The 5,568-nt window shown below is 65.2% G+C and overlaps 1 non-coding gene across 1 annotated transcript; it reads right to left on the minus strand.

Moving 5' to 3' along the window:
* Positions 1-5,181: 5,181 nt before the first annotated feature.
* MIR200A (microRNA mir-200a) lies at positions 5,182-5,270 on the minus strand. The gene has a single exon (NR_035706.1). It is a non-coding gene; the product is annotated as a microRNA mir-200a (primary transcript).
* Between the last annotated feature and the right edge of the window lie 298 nt (positions 5,271-5,568).

Consider the following 5,568-nt stretch of genomic DNA (forward strand, 5'->3'; position numbering starts at 1 on the left):
TTGCCCAGGCTGGAGTGCAATGGTACGGTCTCGGCTCACTGCAACTGCCGCCTCCCAGGATCAAGCAATTCTCCTGCCTCAGCCTCCCGAGTAGCTGGGATTACAGGTGCCCGCCACAGTGCCCAGCTAATTTTTGTATTTTTAATATTAATTTTATTTTTTATTTTTATTTTATTTTATATTTTATATATTTATTTTATATATTATTTTCTATATTATTATAATTATTTTATTATTAATTTATTATTAATTTTAGAGGGTTTCATCATGTTGGCCAGGCTGCTCTCGAACTCCTGACCTCAGGTGATCCGCCCGCCTCGGCCTCCCAAAGTGCTGGGATTACAGGCGTGAGTCACTGCGCCTGGCCTGCCCTCGCCTTCTCTTTAAAACACCTAATGATACGAGGTCTGGGAGTCCTGGGCTCCTGGCATGACCCATGGCACAGTCTGATCCCCTCTGCCTCAAACCCTGAGCCTCCAGCCACGTGTCCCCCTACCCATCCGTGTCCTTCAGAGCTTTGCGTGGGTCACGAGGGCCTCTGTGCTTGGGGTCCCCTTGCAGGGGGCTGGTGGTGCCCCCAAAAGACAACCACATCCTAGCCCTGAAACCTCGAATGTGACCTTATTTAGAGGAAGGGGCTTTGCAGGTGGGGTTACGTCAGGATCTCTAGTGACATCACCCAGGGTTCCCTGGGCAGGCCCTGAATCAATGGCCTCTGCCCCCCTGAGAGGGAGGCGGAGAGAGGAGACGCAGACATGGGGGAGACGCCGTGGGACTGGGGGGCAGAGATGGGTGACACGGCCACAGCCACTGATGCCTGAGCTGGCAGGGGCTGGGGAGGCAGACAGGGTCCTCTCCTGGAGCCCCCAGAGGGGTGCAGCCCTGCCTGCCCTGTGGCTTTGGAGTTCTGGCCTCCAGATGCGAGCGTAAGTGTCTGTTGTTGTGCCTGCCTGTGTGGTTTTTCAGCAGCCGGGAGGAGAAGCCACCCTTGCGAGAGAGTGGTGCCCGCTCCGGAGCCGCCTCCCCGACCCACGCCGGGGTGGCAGCCTGGGGGTTCCCTGCTCCGGGCCCCTGGGGCCTGAGCTGTGGGGGAAGAAGGGGCCCCGCCTGTCCCTGGGGAGTCCCTGGAAGGAAGAGAGAGCTCGCGGAAGCGGGGCGGTGGGGGGCGTCTCCCACCGTCTTCCTGGTTCTGTCCAGCTGGGAACAGTGTCCTCGTCCCCTCCCTGCACTCCCACCTTGCGCCTGGTGCTCAAGCTTTGAGATGGTCCCGCTGGACCCTGATGCGGAGCAGACCCAGGAGGCCCCTCTGCCCTCTGGGAGCCTCAGGCCAGGTGGCAGGTGGGGCTGGGGCAGGTCCTGGGCTGAGTGGCTGGGCCTTCGGGGAGCAGGGCCCACTTGGTGGGGGTGACGGGTGGGGGGTTCCTTCGGTGGCTGCTGTGGCTCTCCAGGCTGGGAGCAGCAGATCCGGGTTCGGAAACTCTGGCTCTGGGAAGGGGTCTACGTGTGTCCCCTCCTCCCTGAGGCTGAGGCAGGTGGCCTGACAGGAGCTGATGGGGATGGGAAGGACTCGCCCAGCTCCTCTCCAGAGCTGACCCTTCCGAGAACAGAGCAAGGCAGGGTCCTGGCCCCTGGGCTGGGAGGGAGAGCCCCGCGTTCGTCTTTGTGGCACACCGGCCTTTGGAGGATGTGATCTGGACACACACCTCGGAGGACGGGTTTCCTTGTGTGGGGGGAGAGGGGGTGCAGCGGGCAGGTCCCCCAACCCCTGCAGCCTCCCCTCCCTGGGGCCCCACACAGGCCTGAGGACTCCCCACCGCCCTCAGAAGCCCCCAGGCTCCCCAGCCAGGCACTACCTCGTCCCTCACAGCTTTCCAGAGTTCAAACTTGAAAACTCTGCCTCTTAATCCCAAAATCTGGGTGGTGTGGCAGCCACGGATACCTGTAGCCCCAGCAAGGTTCCTGCGCAGGGCGGGTGGGAGCGGGACCTTGGGCCGTGGGTGTGCCCGGCCCGCGTGTCCAGGTGGGTGCAGCCCCCAGGGCCAGGCAGAATTGGGGAGGCCCGGCACCTCTCGGGCAGTGGGGGAGGCCCGGCACCTCTTGGGCAGTGGGTGGGGTCTCCAGGCAGGCCAGGCCCTGCCACTGGAAGGGAGGTGGCCCTTTGCCACCAACCTGTGGCTGTCACCGGGGCAGGTGTGGCTGGACCAGGAAGCCCTCCTGGCTGGCGCCTGGCTGCCTCCATCCTGTCCGCAGGCCTCGCTCCTGCTGGCCTGCACCATACGCTCTTGGTCACCTGCTCAGAGAGGCCCCCCAGGGCCACCGGCTGCCCCCTCGGTAGCTTCCTTCAGCACAGGCTGAGGTGTCTCCACTCAGGGACTCCCCCTTCCCCCAGAACCTTGACCTGAGCTGACCACAGGAGAGTCAGGGAAGATTCCTGAGCAAAAGAAGGAGGGAGGGAGGGACGGAGGGACGGAGAGAGGAGGAGGAGGGAGGAGGGGGAAGGAGGGATGCAGGAGAGGAAGGAGGGAGGGAGGGACGGAGAGAGGAGGAGGAGGGAGGAGGGGGAGGGAAAGAGGAGGGAAGGGAGGGAGGGAGCCTCTCCCAGGAACCTTGGGGGCCTCCGGGGCCGGATGCAGTGTCTGGGGTTCTGTCCTCAGCTGGGCCCTTTGCACGGCGGGGGTCTGTGCGCGTGTGGTTAAAATAAGGAGCTGGTCCAAGCATGGGTGCGTGAACTGCAGACTTTATTACTATACAAAGACTTTTTTTCTGTTTTGTTCCCGGTGCTTACGGAGGGGAGGAGGAGGAGGAGAAACCACACAGGGAGGCTCTGGGTACGGCCCCGCCAGCCCCAGCAGGGTCCTTCCTGTCACACCCCGTGCAACGCAGCAGGCGCTGTGGAGAGTGAGCCCCACTGCAGTGTGGGGTGCAACTTCATCCGAGGGGTGCTTGGAGGGACTGGCCAGACGGGCACAGCGGTGAGGAGGTGCTGGGATGGGGAAGGTCCCCGAGCTCCGGGCGGTGCTGGATGAGCTCAGGCTCACAGGTGTGGCCCTGCCTGGCCCGAGCTCTCCAGGTGTGTCCAAACCTTGTGTTATATGCACCTTGCAGTCCAGGGCTCACCCGTGCGGTCTGGTGAGGCGGACGCCACATTCTGGGGGTGGCACTCCAAGTTCTTCCCCACACACGTCGCTCAGGCGGCAGCAGCGTGGGGGTGGTTTCAGCTGGCCCTGCGGGGGACTGCCCCATCTCCCCAGGGAGGAAAGAGGGTCTGGAGATAGCCCCGGGTGGGGGAGGTCAACCTGCAGAGCCCGGCTTGGGGACAGCTCCAGATGACACCTCGTGTGCCGCCTGGGGTGGAGGGGCCCCCAGTGCAGGGCTGCGTGGCCCCAAGCACCTGCCTTCCCTATCCCATGGTCTTGCAGCTGGGCACCGGCCCCGCCCGCCTCAGCCCCAGAGATGGGCCCTGGAGGGAGAGTGTGGTCCGCATCCCACGGCTGGCCCCTGGAGGATGAGGGCCAGGGCCGGCCCCGGGAACCTCCCAGAGGTCCCTGCGTCCTGCTGCCTGGCCGCTGAGACGCTGTGACATTGTTCCTGCTGGGCATTTGTGCTCCTCCCTGCCCTGGGCTCAGGCACTTTGGGGGGCCCAGCTGCTTCTGTCTCAGCCTCCCCAGGTGGGGAGGGGGCTGGGGCTGTGGGGTGGGGCTCCGGGTATCTGTGACTGTGACCCCAGGGGCCAGGCTGATAGCACGGGGTCCACAGCATCTGCCCGGGGACTACGGCTCGAGGGCCCCAGGAGGCCGGGTGGGCACAGGCCATGGCGAGGGTGGGGCACAAGAGCCCCAGACCCCGGCGGCTTTGCGCTGATGGGCTGCGGATGGGCACAGGCCATAGTGAGGGGGGCATGAGAGCCCCAGACCGGGCAGCTTTGCACTGATGAGCTGCAGGGCAGGCAGCTCTCTCCTCTAACGGTGATCAGGCGGCGGATGGACGGTTTTACCAGACAGTATTAGACAGAGGGCCAGGTCTAACCATGTCTGGTAAGACGCCCATCGGCCGGCGGTGGTGTGGGTGGCCTCCGGGTCCTGGGCTGGTGTCTGCGGGGCCTGTGAAGGGAAGGCCCCGGGGGCGGCTCCTGCCACCTCCTGCAGCTGCCCTGATCCCTCCTGGGTCTGCAGAACGAGCCCCCGAGGCACTTCCCTGACAGCCCCCATCCCAGCACCTGGTCCCAGCCCAGCCTGGCCGTGTGGGGGTACCCGGGAGCCACCTGGTCACCCTGGCCCTGCTCTTGGCAAAGGTTCCCTGCAGCCCCTCCCTGGCTTCCTGAAGCTCGGTCGGGTTAATGAGTAACAGCGAAGGGCAGCTTCTCCCCGGTGGCTGCCCCCTCCCCAGGCTGGGGCCTTGTGTGGGGGTGCGGTCCCAGGCGCCCTGGTTGCAGATGGAAAAGATGAAACAATGGGTCATCCTGGCCTGGTGGGTTTTGGACAAAGTTCCCGTTCTTGTTGACTGGGGGAAGGAATGAGACCCCTTGTCCCTCAGAGGGCAAGCGCAGAGCGTCCCCGCTCCCCTGCATGGTGGGGCTCGGGAATCTGAACCCACCTTGTCCTTCCTGCACCCCCAGCAGACCCTCCACGGAGCCCGGACCACGTGAGGGAGGCCACTGTTGCTCTTCCCTCTCCAGCCCTGGCATCCCAGCCCTATGGCCTTTCCTGGAGCCAGGTCACCCTAAAACCCAGCCTGGGAGGTTGGGTGGGGGTCAGGCACAGCGGCTCCGGGAGGGGGAGCAGGATGCCCTCCAGGCCACCCGTGGAGGCACCAAGGGGTCCTCAAGGTGTCAGACCCAGCCTGGGCGTGAGTGACCCCGGGGGCACCCCTGGCAGAGGCCGGCCCCTCCCCTGGGGGCTGGGCTTCGGAGCTGACACAGGCCCTCTGCCGCCCCGCTCAGCCCTCCGCCCTCACCCGTCTGCTGGCCCCGCTCAGCCCTCTGCCCTCACCCGTCTGCTGGCCCCGCTCAGCCCTCCGCCCTCACCTGTCTGCTGGCCCCGCTCAGCCCTCCGCCCTCACCCGTCTGCTGGCCCCGCTCAGCCCTCCGCCCTCACCCGTCTGCTGGCCCCGCTTGGCCCCCGGCCCCAGCCCATCCCTGGAGTAGGAGCCCCGGACGTGCCTCGGTGGCATCCCCGGCGAGCGGCGGGTCACCTTTGAACATCGTTACCAGACAGTGTTAGAGTCAAGCTGGGAAATCCAGCACTGTCCGGTAAGATGCTCACAGGGGCCCGGGAGGGACGTGGGGTCCCGCCAGGCAGGCAGGGGCTGCTGTGGAAGCCCAGGGAAGACCCGGAGCGGTGAGCAGCCAGGGGTGGTGCCGGGACCGGACAGGGCTGGCGGAGAGGGGCTTGGGGGCCCTGAGACTGCACACACAGGCCCACCCTCCCTGCTTCCTCCAGGGCAAGGGGACCCTGGGGCTGCTGACCCGGGACCAAGGCGGGGGCACTGGTCTGCTCGGTGGCCGGCCCACCCTGTCCGGCAGGAGGGAAGATGGCTGCGGCCAAGCTGGGTGGGGCGGCTTCCTCTGGG

Source organism: Pan troglodytes, chromosome 1 (assembly GCF_028858775.2).
Source record: "Pan troglodytes isolate AG18354 chromosome 1, NHGRI_mPanTro3-v2.0_pri, whole genome shotgun sequence".
Lineage (NCBI taxonomy): Eukaryota > Metazoa > Chordata > Mammalia > Primates > Hominidae > Pan > Pan troglodytes.